The 14,845-nt window shown below is 35.5% G+C and overlaps 1 protein-coding gene across 6 annotated transcripts in view; it reads right to left on the minus strand.

The window, feature by feature from the left end:
• Positions 1–14,845, minus strand: part of ARL15 (ARF like GTPase 15) — a 160,780-nt gene that overhangs the window by 8,668 nt on the left and 137,267 nt on the right. The gene's annotated exons all lie outside the window — the stretch shown is intronic.

Raw genomic sequence — 14,845 nt, forward strand, 5'->3', positions numbered from 1 at the left:
TAGCAGGGGACTGTGCTTGGCACAGAGTCAATGTGAAACGAAACTGATTAACAATGGAGAAATTAAAGAATAATATGGAACAATAAACTGTCTAGAGAGCAAATGAGAAAGATCATAAAATTTGATCATAAAGTTAATATACTTTTATTACTGTCTCACAGCAGACTAGTAATAGAATATTTAAATTTGAAGAATGATGTACAAATTCTTCCATGCAATAGACAATTGCAGACAGCTCAATATTTATACCAAACACAAATGAACCTGACTAGATTTTTCTATTACGTGTTGCATTTATTTATTATTTGAAATCTTTTTCAATTGCCCCTCTTTTGTGCAGACATGAAAACAAAGCATGGATAAGGAGAAAACATCAATACAGCAAAATTTTCATAATGAAGCAGCTGAAAGGGAAAATAAAAGAACAATCTGATAAGCATAATTGTACCTGAAATGTCTGGACAAATAATTCCTATTTTGATTTGGGATTAAAACAGATTTTTTTAAAAAAGATTGATCTTAAAAATAATAAGCAGCCACTGCTACTCCTTTAGAATTGATATAAAATACTTACAGTGAAATGTACTAATTATAAATCTGCAGTTTCATTCTGTGCTAACTTAATAACTTCTTTGCTGTTGTATATTTCTAAACTTTCAGCAATTTGGGAAATTAACAGAGTATTGGTCAGTACCACCAAGAGTGGTATTCATCAGGTTCTGACCAGTTCTGGAGAACCGGTAGTGGAAAGTTTGAGTAGTTTGGAGAACCGGTAAATACCATCTCTGGCTGACCCCACCCCCATCTATTCTCTGCCTCCCAAGTCCCAGCTGATCCAGAGGGAATGGAGATTTTACAGTATCCTTTTGTTGCCACGCCCACCAAGCCATGTCACGCCCACCAAGCCAAGCCCATAGAACCGGTAGTAAAAAAAATATGAATCCCTCTACTGGTACCACCAGAGTATTATTGGGGCCAATCTCTTCAATAAAATACTTTGTATGAAAGGTCACTGAGAAATAGAAGGATTGCTATTCTCACTTTTTTAAAAGATTCATTTCAGGATCATTTCATGCTGTCCATTCATTTAAATTTAAACCCAACTGAAGTGGATTTTTGCTTTTTTACAAAGAACTTTCAGTCAAGTTACCACCATCTTTCCTTGTTCAAAAATATGATTTCTTTGATTCTATATCATTTTTGGTGTGGCAGGCAACACTACTTCAGATAGGTAGATCTATTAAGAGCCAATAAGAGGAAAGAATACAGAAAATACAAACAATCCTGAGATCTCCATAGGAACTTATGCATAGATCTTGAAAAGAATGTCACAACACTGTGAAGATTCTGTCTTAGTATCTAGAGGCTGGGGCAAGGGGCTGCGTGGAAACAACAGACTTCAGGTCAATCCTAGTAATTCTGAGTGGCTTTGGTTTTATGACTTACTAGTTCTGGAAACGTTCTATCTGTTCTTTCAAAACTTCAGCTGGGGCAAAATGCAGTGGTGTAAGCAATTATGGGTGTCGGTCATTGAATACATGTGATATTTCTGTTCTGTAAGCTGCATTGGCTATCATGATGCTTCCAGGTGTCACAAGCTTCATAGCTTGGGGCCAGGCTAGTTATGGAATTGTCTCTCTGCAGTGGTGCCTATTCATCCCTAGATCCAGCAAGAGAGGTCCTAGGTCCTTTCATTTTTAAACAAATCATTTTTAAACAAATGATTTGGAAATTATCAGTTATGTGCAACTTGAATAATAAATGAAATGTACAACCTAGAAACTATTAAAATGCACTAGTCCTAAAGACAAACCAACTGGAACAATAGACTGAAACCTACCCACAATATGACTTATGTTATACTACTTTTGTGTTTTAATGCCCAATATATGTCAGAATTTAAAAAAACATCAGAGTTAAGCAGCAGAATTAAATACATGAGGTCAATGACTGTGAATGAACTCTTCCACTGTTCTTAATTGAAGATTTAACAAACGGAGCCAAGCCAAGTAACAGGAAAGTGGTATTTGTCTGACCTTGTGACAGATTTGTTAAAGCTATGAGCATCTTGACAGGTAACATCTGGGTTCACCTCTTTCTGGGAACTTGGAAGATTGCCATGCCCTTAACTTTTCTACCATAAACCAACTTTCTAATAGAGCCCTTTCTGAGCTGGTGCTTTCCAAATGTGTTAGGAGAGCCAATTCAATGTTGTTGGAATTTTGGGGATTACGATCCTCAAACATATTGTCTAGGCTGTGTATAAGTATATATGTATATATACATACATACCCAGAGGCTGCTGTAGTGGCTATAAAATATATATAGTATATTTTAAAAAACCTTGAGATTCAGACCTAAGCACCATCATGAAAATGGACACTTACTTTTGCTTTTCATATAAATGGAATGTTTTAGTAGGTGAATGCAAAATGTTGACCCCTTTGGTAATCTAAAGAATTAAATAATACTTTGTAGGCTGTGAATCATTTATTTACCAGAGTGCTCCTGACAGTGCTAAACCAGAAACAATGAATGAGGGCTAATATTACACAAGGAAATAGCATGAAAACCAATGTGGATTTTTCTGAAAAATGAACTAATAATTATTTTTGCAATATAAACAAACTCTTTACACCCATGGCCTCTGATTTTTCAGTCAAAAGATTATTTGACAGCTTTGAAATCTGTACACAGAAATGCATTATTAACATGCAAACACTATCTGGAATTAAAGTGAAATTTCAATGTTTAAGACTTTTGTATTCAGCATTACCTGTAAAAACTGATAAAATCTGATCAATTATTTGAGGAATAAACATGGTTTTTCTTTGAAGTAAAATGAGCATTTACGGTAGAAGACCTATATGGGTAATATTACATGTATTGTGCCGTTTTTTTCTCTTAAAATGAACATTTGATCTGATAGTAAAAATAAAGGTGCACTTTACAATGATATTATTTTTTGTTTGCATCCCTTATTAAATATTCCAAGAATGAACATACTTGAAATACTGATGATGGGGATACGATATTGCATCATGTCTAAAGACAGTGAAGTAATTTAATGTTGCGAATATATCTTACACCACTCATGTTTCTGTCTTCTAATGCTTTGACTTCACTCCCCACCTTCCAGCATTTTCAGCCTAAAGCAGCCACTCCAATTTATTTAATGGCCAATCCTGAAAGAGCAATATCTATTAAGGATGAAATATATTTTACTCTGCCAGGGTTGAATTCATATCTTGTCACATAGAATGGACAGTTTGATATACACAATCACAAACCATACTAACATACAGACCATTAAATAACTTTTAAGCTTACAAAGAATAGCATGCAACTGCCCTTAATACTACTAATCTAGACAGAATAGTTTGAAAGAATCACATGATCTAAAACTTTGGAAAAAGTTTCCAAGTCTCCAAATATATGGAGTGTATTGGAATAAAAAGGCTGATTCCAATCCAAATTCATAGCAAAAAAAAACAAAAAAAAATTGGCAAAAGCATTTTCCTCAAGATCCAGATCGTGAAAGTTATCATTTGCTATATTTATAGCAGTAACAATAAAATGCTGCCAATAGAATAATAAAACAGGACAATATAGCCTTCTATATCAGTGACTCTCAAATACATTGTAAGAAACTAAAGTTTGGGTAAATAATTGTATTTTATGCGGCCCTGAAATTGATTGACTGACAATTACTGATTGTATTAACTGTTGTTCTGTTGTATTAACATATTCCTCTGCTTCCAAGTTGCTTAAGGTTCTTTTCCTCATGCTTATATGAGCTTCATAGCATCTTTATGTAGATTAAGCTGAGGAGCAAGTGACTGACCCTAAGTGTCCCATGAATATGTGAATGAGAGGAAGGCATGAACTCAAGTGTCCCTGTTCTTAGATCAATACTCTAATATTTCATTATATGTACTATCGAGGACATGCTCAGATAGAAAGTCATCAAGTTCAATACCCCACCAGTTACCTCTCAAGTTTATTTCTCTTACAAATGGCTACAATAGCTTCTGGAAAGCATAATTCATATCTCTTCCTTGGTTGGGCAACTCATTGTAAACACCACTGCTTTTATTATTTTCTTTATTTCAAATGTTCTTTTGCAGAACTGCCAAACTGATTCACTTGCATTTCTGAATAGAAGTAGAATTTAGAACTTTTTCTCTTTCTATTGCCTTTCTTCCTTTTCAGCAAATCTCTCCATACTATTTATTAAATATTTCTTTTCTTTCTAATATGTCATCTTGATTTTTTCCCATAAAGATTAATGTATTTGTTGTTGCTGTTAGTTGCAAAATTGTGTCCGACCCATCGCAACCACATGGACAATGTTCCTTCAGGCCTTCCGGTCCTCTACCATCTTATGGAATCCATTTAAGCTCACACCTACTGCTTCAGTGATTCAATCCAGCCTCCTCATTCTCTGTCATCCCCTTCTTTTGCCCTCAATCTTTCCCAGCATTAGGCTCTTCTCCAGTGAGTCCTTCCTTCTCATTAGGTGGCCAAAGTATTTGAGTTTCATCTTCAGGATCTAGCCTTCTAAAGAGCAGTCAGGGCTGATCTCCTTTAGGACTGACCGGTTTGATCGCCTTGCAGTCCAAGGGACTCGCAGGAGTCTTCTCCAGCACCAGAGTTCAAAGGCCTCAATTCTTTGGCACTCAGCCTTTCTTATAGTCCAATTTTCACACCCATACATTGCAACTGGAGATTAATGTATAGCTAATAACAAGTATGAGCCAATATTCTTTCTGATTTTCTAAAGGTTTTATATACCCTATTGAATCAGCAACCCTACTTCTCTTTATATTATGGAAATCTTTAAATTCATCTAATTTCTGCAAAACAGACCATAACCCACCCCACCCCCCAAAAAAATAGATCAGGCAAGCAAAATCCTTCATAATGAAAGAAACAAAACTAAATGGAAATTGTAGAAAGATTCATTCATACAGTTCATTTTATGATAACTGTTCCCTGGCATGATGAAGAAAAATATATATTAAGAAGTTTAAACACCGTAGCAGAACAAATGAAGGCAAAAACCAATTTGATGTAGGATTGTTGATGTCTTTTTCACTTCAAAATCAAGAGCACCTTGATGTCAGAACAGCAGAAGAGAGAACTTATTGAAAAGGAATGTATACTCTTTTCTCTCTGCTCCTGTCTCATGCTCATGTTATATAGAAAAGGATTATTTCGCCAAGTGCCCTGTTTCCAATAATAATAATAAATCCCAGTTCTTCAACAACTCCTTTGAAGTGAGTTGTACATACTACTATTGCTTACTTCCATTCTGAGAACTTCTGTTCTGAGAACAACTTTATTTACCTACTGCTCTTTGGTTGATGATAATGCCTTAGGCTCAATACTGCCTTGACTTTTTTAAAAAAATCCACCTTGAGCCATTTCACCACAAAGCTGAAATTTAAATATCTTCTTAATTAAACAATTAACAATCCATCAATCATAAGGAAGCCATTTCAAAACAGGCATCAGAAAGGATTTTATTCTACAAACATTAGGTTTAAAAGTGGACTCAGGAACCACGCTCTAATGCTCTGTGATTACTATAGGGGGAAAATCCTTCTCGTAACCACTGATTTTATCTACCTCAGGCAAGGGAAATGTATACATGCTTCAGTGTTGTTTTTACTAAAAATGTGCTAAAAAGATATATAAATAACAGAAATAGGATTTCATTCTAACAATTACAATATTATAATAAAATCAAGATTGGACTCATAGTATATATTGTGTATCAGCAGCGAATTGTACAGGAACAATGAGATAATGAAAATAAACATGAAGAAAGGCAACTGGACTTGTTTTGATTTCCTGTGTCTACTTCAAAACTGACAATTAATCATAATTAAAAGTGATTTATTCAGAATCTGACATTTTTCTATTGTTAAAGCTTCTTTGCAAAGAAAATCTTTATTGAGTGGTTGGTCCAAACAACTGAATCACAATTTTTATCCCCCCCCTCCCAAATTAGTGTCTCTCATTGATTTATCCTTAAAACTAAGCAGCTCTTTACTTTCTTCCATGAGACAAACAAAAATCCAGAAACTTAGTAGTAGGTTTAAAATCTCTTTTTAATTAAGAGAACTAGTTTGATTTATACCTGAAGATCTTCATAACAAAGAATTTTGACACACCAGCACAACATTGTACATACAAGAATGAACAGAAATATACTGCCATGGGCCACCAATCATATTCTTGGTCAAGTAAAGCATTAGGCACAGGCCTCATTTCTTATATATAACCTCTATTCAAAATAATGCATGAGAACCTTAAATCTCTTTTTGGATTCATACATAATGAAAAAGGGAATTATTATTCATCTTCTCACCCTTGCCAGGAACATTGTCTAGTTGTCACTAAGATACCTTCTGAAAAACATTGTAAGGAGTAACAGGTGGATTTAAATCACTTATCACGAGAGTCAGAAGCATTTTATTCATCTGTCACCATAAAAACAAGACTATGCCCTTAAGGTAGAACATGACCACAACTTTAGCTTTTTTTTTTTACATGCAGTACCTTCAAAAATTCACCTACATAATGAATGTCTAATTAAATTGTACAATCCCTTTCAAGCATGGGTATTAAAAGCATTTGGTGGGATGAGATTGATTTACAACCCCACGCAACAAATGTTTAATACAAAGGGAAATTCAGTATGGACAGGTTTGTGGAACTTCTCTTTCTCCTGCTAAGGAAAGTAGAATGGTATTGTACAACTATGTCTTGAAAAGGCAGTTATAAATTTTAATGTATTTTAATAAGCATTTCTGCTTTATTCACAGTAAACTCTGCAGTATAGATAGTCCTTGACTTATGATCACTACTGAGCCCAGAATTTATGTTGTGAAGTGAGATAGTTGTTAAGTGAATTTTGCTCCATTTTATGACCTTTCTTGCCACAGTTATTAAGTGAATCACCACAGCTGTTAAGTTAGCAACACACTTGTTAAGTGAATCTGGCTTCCCTACTGACTTTGCTTGTCAGATGATTTCAAAAGGGGATCACATGACCCCAGGACACTGCAACAGTTATAAATATACAATACAATACAATAGTAGAGTTGGAAGGGACCTTGGAGGTCTTCTAGTCCAACCCCCTGCCTAGGCAGGAAACCCTATACCGTTTCAGACAAATAGTTATCCAACATCTTCTTAAAGACTTCCAGTGTTGGGGCATTCACAACTTCTGGAGGCAAGCTGTTCCACTGATTAATTGTTCTAACTGTCAGGAAATTTCTCCTCAGTTCTAAGTTGCTTCTCTCCTTGATTAGTTTCCACCCATTGCTTCTTGTTCTACCCTCAGGTGCCTTGGAGAATAGTTTGACTCCCTCTTCTTTGTGGCAACCCCTGAGATATTGGAACAATGCTATCATATGAACCAGTTGCCAAGCGTCCGAATTTTAATCATGTGACCACAGGGATACTGCAACAGTTGTAAATGTGAAAAATGGCCATAAGTCACTTTTTTTCAGTGATGCTGTAACTTCAAATGGTCACTAAATGAACTATTGTAAGTCAAGGATTACTTGTATTATATATGTATTTCTTTAATTTACGTAAATTCTATAAAAGAGGAAACTCTAGGGAGTTTTGTATTCACAAATACTATTTTACAAATTCCAAAGTTTGAATGAAATATGGCTGCATTATATCATCAAGACAATTACAAAACCTCATGAAGTTGCAATTGTCCACAATCATCCAAAACTGCATCACTAAAACCCAGCATCAAAATATTTCATTTAACGCAACTGCCCATTGAAAATGAAAGGAAGGAGGTGTGGCAAATGGTTCCTTAACAGGCTTAAGGCACCTATTAATAACATAAATAATTTCCTCTACTGTCCTGCCTATATCCCTTTTATCAGGCTGGGAACATTTGTTTCAAAGCTATCATGCCTCTAGTGGTATAATTTCAGTACTTACAGCTCAGAGAATATGGCACAAAAAGAGGGCGCACTCTGGCCTCCAGCACAAGTTCTGACAATGGTGCTTGCATCATGACATCATAATGAAAGAGACATGGCCTGTGTGCCTGATAAGACCCACCTGTTCCAACTAGCCGGCCTGGCTCAACTATAGCTCTATCCTCTAATCCCCCTGGCAATTTTAAATTTTAGGGTATTTTAATGTTTTTTAACTCTATTTTTTAACTCTATTACTACTGTGTTATTTTATGAATTGTAATAATTGATGCTGTGAGTTTTTTATACCTCCTCCGTGCAACATGTGATATGTTTTTATTGTACGCCGCTCCGAGTCCCTTCGAGGAGAGGGAGCGGCTTATAAGTCTAATAAAATGAAAATGAAAATGAAATGAATGAAGACCACACAAACAATGTAATTTGCAATTAGTCGCCTGATGACACAACCTTGCAGGCACTCATGGAGTGATACTCAATAAAGCTTGTTTTTAGAATTTACTTGTATAGTTTTCTTAATTTTAAAAATGCAATGGGATCTTAAGTTTTTAGTCATCATTGTTCTTATCGAAGGTAATAATAAATAAAATCCCAGAGTTGTGTTTTAAGATGGGCAGCCATACACCTGATAAACAAACAACATACTATTTACTATGTTCATGAATCTTGAGTTTGGGCATTTCTCTTTGGCATCCTATATTTCATAGTATTAAGTGCAGTTACTTAACACATGCTAAATTCATAACACAATTACAGTTAAACTAATTGAAATTTATATTGGTTCAGACAGAATATTTAAGCATAATTACTTTTTTTTAAAAAAATTGTCAGACAATTATTCATTAAAATAAAAACTCATTATACAATGTATTATCCATTTCTCACTTCAACACAGTTTCCTAGAAATAGCTCAGGAACAGTAAACAACTGCAATGAATGTGAGCTAAGTAAGCATTCTCTTTTATAGTTGTAATACTTTATTCTTCAAATACTGAAAGAAAATGAGAGGGCAAATAATACAAAATTCTCAAAAGCCTTAGAATAGAATCTAACTCTCAAAGTAAAAGGAATTCCTCAATTTTTTTTACAATATGTGCAAAACATACCAAAAAACCTGGCTCTCTTTCTTTGACACTCTCAATTGTAAATATACCCTGTCATTTACATTCAGAATGTTTTTTAAGGATTTGTTGTTGTTATGTTTTGCTGGAAACTAGTATCAACTTACTTTTTTATTATTTGTATTTTTAAGATTTCTTTCTTCTTTGTTTAACATGTTTTCAACCCTTGTTGAGCATTTTAAAAGTGACATACAGTGTATTTAATCAGTTTATGTGGGAGCATGATTCTATTCTTATGTCTGAGCATGATTCTATTCTTAATAAGTTGTGGGTGCTCCATCGCTGGTGGCTTTTAAGAGGAGACTGGACAACCACTTGTCTGGAATGGTATAGGGTGTCCTGATTGAGCAGGGGGTTGGACTAGAAGACCTTCAAGGTCCCTTCCAACTCCGTTATTTGCTTTCTGCACAGCGTATATTAACACCAATTGCAAAATGTTAGGAACAAGGATGAGACAGGAAAGATCATTTCAAGATATTAGTTCTGTTAAAAAAAGTATTGATTTTACAATTTGAAATAAGCATCTTGGTGTTACCATGACAACAGACACTACTACATCAAATACTTTGGAGTTTTTGAGGGCTTTTAGAATAACCTTTTAAACTTCATAAATAATATTCGACCATCTTAACATATACATATATAAGTATTGTTATACATTATAAGTTGACTGCATACAATATGATTGAAGAAGGAAAAAGAGGGGCAAGAGATACTGGCTTGGCTAAAGGTGTTCATGCCAGACAGATTCTGTGAACAGGTAAATTGTTGACTTTTACATTATAATTTTAATCCTATTATATTTACAAAACCATGTTCTAAATTGAGATATATTAATGTCATTTATTATAGCACCTGAGGAGATACGTTCTAATTTATTTTTCCAAAAACAAAGCCTTATTAAAGTGGGGTTCTGGAGTTTGGGATTACACTGAATGATGGGAAAAGTAAGAACAGAAATGTAAGAAAATGCACAAACAAAAGTTGTTCTTCATCTCTGCTAATGCTGTAGATATCACTGAACACTGAACGCTATGAAACAACTTTCAAATGCTACTTTATCACAATTGATATCCTATTTCAGGGGTGTCCAAACTTGGGAACTTTAAGACTTGTGGACTTCAACTCCCCGAATTCCCCAGCCAGCCCCATGCTGGCTGGGGAATTCTGGGAGTTGAAGTCCACAAGTCTTAAAGTTCCCAAGTTTGGACACCCCTGTCCTATTTGAACTTGAGAACGTTTATACTTTTCTTCTGAAAAAGAAATTAAAATCGGAAAAAACATTATCTACAACTGCCACTGATTTACGCAACCCCATTTTTAAAATACTTATGGTACTACAGTGAATGTATTATAGCAACAGCAGTAGCACTTACATATGCTTCCTACTGCTTTACAGCACTCTCTGAGTAGTTTACAATGTCAGCATATTATCCCCAACAATCTTGATCCTCATTTTATTGACTTTAGAAGGGTGGAAGGCTGAGTTAACCTTGAGCTAGTCAGGGTTGAACTTCTGGCTGTGGGCAGAGCTAGCCTGCAATATTACCTTTTAATCACTGCGCCACATGATGGTTAGAGGGTTTAAAATAATACCATTATTTATACCCAACATTATGAAATCATAGCTGCCAGTTCTTTAGCTGGTATTGGCCTTCAATATGCATCAGGTTTGTCCCATGAACCATAGATGTTGTAATGTATCAGTATAATATGTGAAACCATCCCTATCTTTCACTGCTAAACCACTGCCCTGTACTTTAGAATAATGTGAGAAAATACTATACGGATAGTTAAGCATTCTTTTCTTCTTCTTCTGCCCATTTCTACAATTTCTATGGGAGTTGTATGCTGGGAGAACTCAAGGACGAAAGGGCCCAAACCTGAAAATAGTAATAACATCTATCATAAAGAGTTGATCAAACTCTGTATGAAATTAGCCCAAAGACCGAAAAGCCCTGTCCTGATTTTTTTTTTAAAAAGATATAGCAAGAGATGCTAGAGCAATGCTTATAACTGATGCTAGAAAAGCAGTTAGAGTTAGGATTTAATTCTTACTTACTGTATTTTTCGGAGTATAAGATGCAACGGAGTATAAGACGCACCCAGGTTTCGAAGAGGCAATTTTTTTTAAACAGTAGGTAGGTAGATAGAGGGATAGAGAGGGAGAGAAAGAGTGATAGAGTGTGTTGGCACGTAGAAAGGTAGAGGGATAGAGAGAGAAAGAGAAAGAGAGAGAGAGAGAGAAATACAGTAGATAGGTAGGGAGAGAGAGAGAGTAGGTAGGTTGGTAGGTAGAGGGATAGAGAGAGAGAAATAGAGAGAAAGAAATACAGTAGATAGGTAGGGAGAGAGAGAGTAGTTAGGTAGGTAGGTAGGTAGGTAGGTAGGTAGATAAAGGGATAGAGAGAGAGAGAGAAATACAGTAGGGAGGGAGAGAGTGTGTGTAGGTAAGTAGGTAGGTAGAGGGATAGAGAGAGAGAAATAGAGATAGAAATACAGTAGATAGGTAGGTGTTTCTGCTGGCACAGCAATTGATCAATGTAATTCTCATCAATCAGTTAAAGAGCTTTTGGAAAGGGGAAAAAAGTTTTTGCACTCTGCAAACCTCCCAAAAATGGCCCGTTTTTCCAAAAAAGAGAGGCATGAATAGCCTTGTGGGAGGCTTGCAGAGTGCTCGGGGGGGGGGGGGGGGACGAGCAAAAAACAGTCTGTTTTTCACAAAAACAGACCCGTTTTTTCTAAAAAAATATATGTATGCATAGCCTTATGGAAGCTTTTAGAGTGCTGCTGGCCCCCCCAAAATATGACCCATTTTTCGCTCATTTCTATTCTCCCCAGCCCCCAGGAGCTCCTTGAAAGCCTCCATAAGGGTATTCATGGCCATTTTGGTGAAGGGGGCGGGGCTTCAGGAGGCAAAAAATGCTGTATTCGGTGTATAAGATGCACCCAGATTTTCAGCCTCTTTTTTGAGGAAAAAAGGTGCGTCTTATACTCCGAAAAATGTGGTTTATATGTCTATGGAGATTATCAATCATGCAAATCATGGTTGTTCTAAAGGTGCTTTTTCCAAAAGCCAATTGAAGAAACTTCTTAAAGGAGAAGCAAAATAATAAAAACCAAGAAAGTCCAGTTGCCTTTTGGAAAAGCACTTTTCAGTCTTTGTTGTTGTTACTTACGAAGTCGTGTCTGACCCACCGCAACCCCATGGACAATGCTTCTCCAGGCCTTCCTGTTCTCCTGCTTCAGTGACTCCATCCAGCTACCTCATTCTCTGTCATCCCTTCCTTCTTTTGCCCTCAATCTTTCCCAGCATTAGGTTCTTCTTCAGTGAGTCCTTTCTTCCCATTAGATGGCCAAACTATACTTATATACAATTTTTCTACCTGTGAAATAATAGATTTTATGTCCCTAACAAAGCAGCAGACAGGTTTAACGAGGTGTAAACTTGCTCAAATTTTTAGGTATTAATTTATTATATATAAACTTACAGAACTGCTATAGTCTCACTCCTGCACTAAGTTAGCAAAAGAAGAGTTAACACCTTGGCAATCTCTTCACTTGTTAACACCTTGGCAAGTATTTCATAGAGGCAAACGTGGAATAGTAATAATACATAATATACTCAACAAAGGAGCCAGATCTTCAGGCAAAGATCAGAACACCTGTGAGAATGAGAGGAGAAAAAATAATAATAACTTCACTCCACATTAAAGAGGAAATTCCCTATGCAGAAAGGCAAGGCAGCTGCAAATTATTTCCATCCAAACCTTGAAGAATATTTTTTGCGCTCTGCCTCCTGCAGAAGATTTTTCTGCCCTACTTTGGGAAAGCACTATATTTTAATTTTGAAACTCCTGGTACTCAAAAACATGAAATGTCTTCTATCTCTGAAGCATTAGTTCTGAAGAGCAGGATGGGAGAAAAATGAAACCCGTCTCAATTAAACAATGAAGTTAGGAGCAAAATAAAAGAGGGATCTCAAGGGGATAAAAGAAGAATTAAAATAACTCTGTATCACTGAAGCTTATGTAGACATACAGGCAACAATTCATCACTGGACAGAGCTTCCTGGCTCAACTTCTAACTCTTACACACTGTCACAAATAAAGAGGCCCACTGAAGTAAGTCAATTTATTTTAGTTCCAGCTCTACACATTATTCAGCTGCCAAAAACAGAACTCAAACTGATAAACTGAGGCCTCTATTAACATTTCATTGGTTTATCTATGGCAAATCAAGATTCATAGTTAGCACATATGTAAAAAAAATCTACAATTTCTTTAGTGTTTCTGTTCTAAGTTTCAAAATTTATCAACATTCAGGCTTAGAAAATGAACACAACATGCTGCTACTGCTGCTTTATAATCCTCTTCTTTATAGCATGACAAGCTTCACTCCAAGGAACTGATGTTTCCCCAGCATTTGTTGCAGGTAAAGTTGGAGGGTCAAATCCCTTAGTAGCTACTTGAATGGCAAGACAACTCGTCAATTGTCCTTAAATCTACATTAGTGCCAGTCCTATTGCTGCTCATTTCTGTTTGTTCACATTGTACTCCAAAAACTTTCTTTCACCATGTAAAGGTAAACCTGGGGAGCTTCTACCTTCTTGAGAAAAAAAAAACATCCAGTTCCAAGCCTTGGAAATGAGTTCTTTCTTACTGCTACCAACGTTTTTGCTTGTAAGGGAGAAATATCTGCATCATCCATTTGTTATGTATGCTTTCCAGAACAATTGTCAGTATATTATCCAACTATATAAGCACAATTAGTTGTAAAGAGGAACTTTCTTTCATGTAAAGAGAATATCTTCCAAGTCTGACAGCTTTATAAATATATTAGATCCCCCCCCCCCGCCACGCCATGTACAAACTCAAAACAACATTAGGTATTTTTCCAGGTACAATGAATGACTAGCTCAAAATGAATCTAATGACTGAAGATTGCTTCTACAGAGTCAATTAAGATTTAATAAAGAGTGTATACAAATGTTTCTGGGGAACTTTAGACCACATACTACACTGCTTGCCAATGTTTAAAGCTGTTACAACTAGGTACTCAGGCAAGTGCCAGAGAAAATAAAAGTATTAATTGGAATTATTGCAAATGCATTCTTCCTCATAAATTATAACCCCTTTGCTGGCCAAAACTAGATTCAAAATAGAAACTCAAGGGTTTTTAAAGAACCTTTTATGTTGTTTGGTAAAGCTAAAACTGATCAAAACAAGTTTAAATCTATTCACAATCATATTTCAAAGATGTTATTACATAAATAACATTCAGAATTGGCTTGGGACGAGTTTAAAAGATGTTTGTTCTAAAAAGACTGTTTAAAATGAAAACACAGATGAAAGGTTTATTTGTTAATGAATACAAATCGTAAAATCTTTTTGCGGATCGTTTTTATGTTCTATAAGAGTGAGGAACTGTAAGGAAAAATAAAAGAAACATTAAGAAACACTGTGCAAATCCAAGTTTGAGCCCCAAAGAAAATTTAGAAAAGAGATATCTGTTAAGGTTTTAGACAAACCATCCAAACAGCTGGAAAAAATGTTGTTCTCTGAGGGAAATTTATAATACATTTGACTCATGTTTTTGTGTAATTATGGAAAGAGAGAAAGAGAAAGTGCCAAAAAATTACCAACTTATCTGGAAAGTGGAGCTTTTTGAGTTTTCCCTAATTAAAACACAATTGAAGAAATATAATATTTTAAATAAAAGAGACAAATAAATTATTGATTTAATTTTTTA

Source organism: Natrix helvetica, assembly GCF_964273705.1.
Source record: "Natrix helvetica genome assembly, chromosome: 2".
Classification (NCBI taxonomy): Eukaryota; Metazoa; Chordata; class Lepidosauria; order Squamata; family Natricidae; genus Natrix; species Natrix helvetica.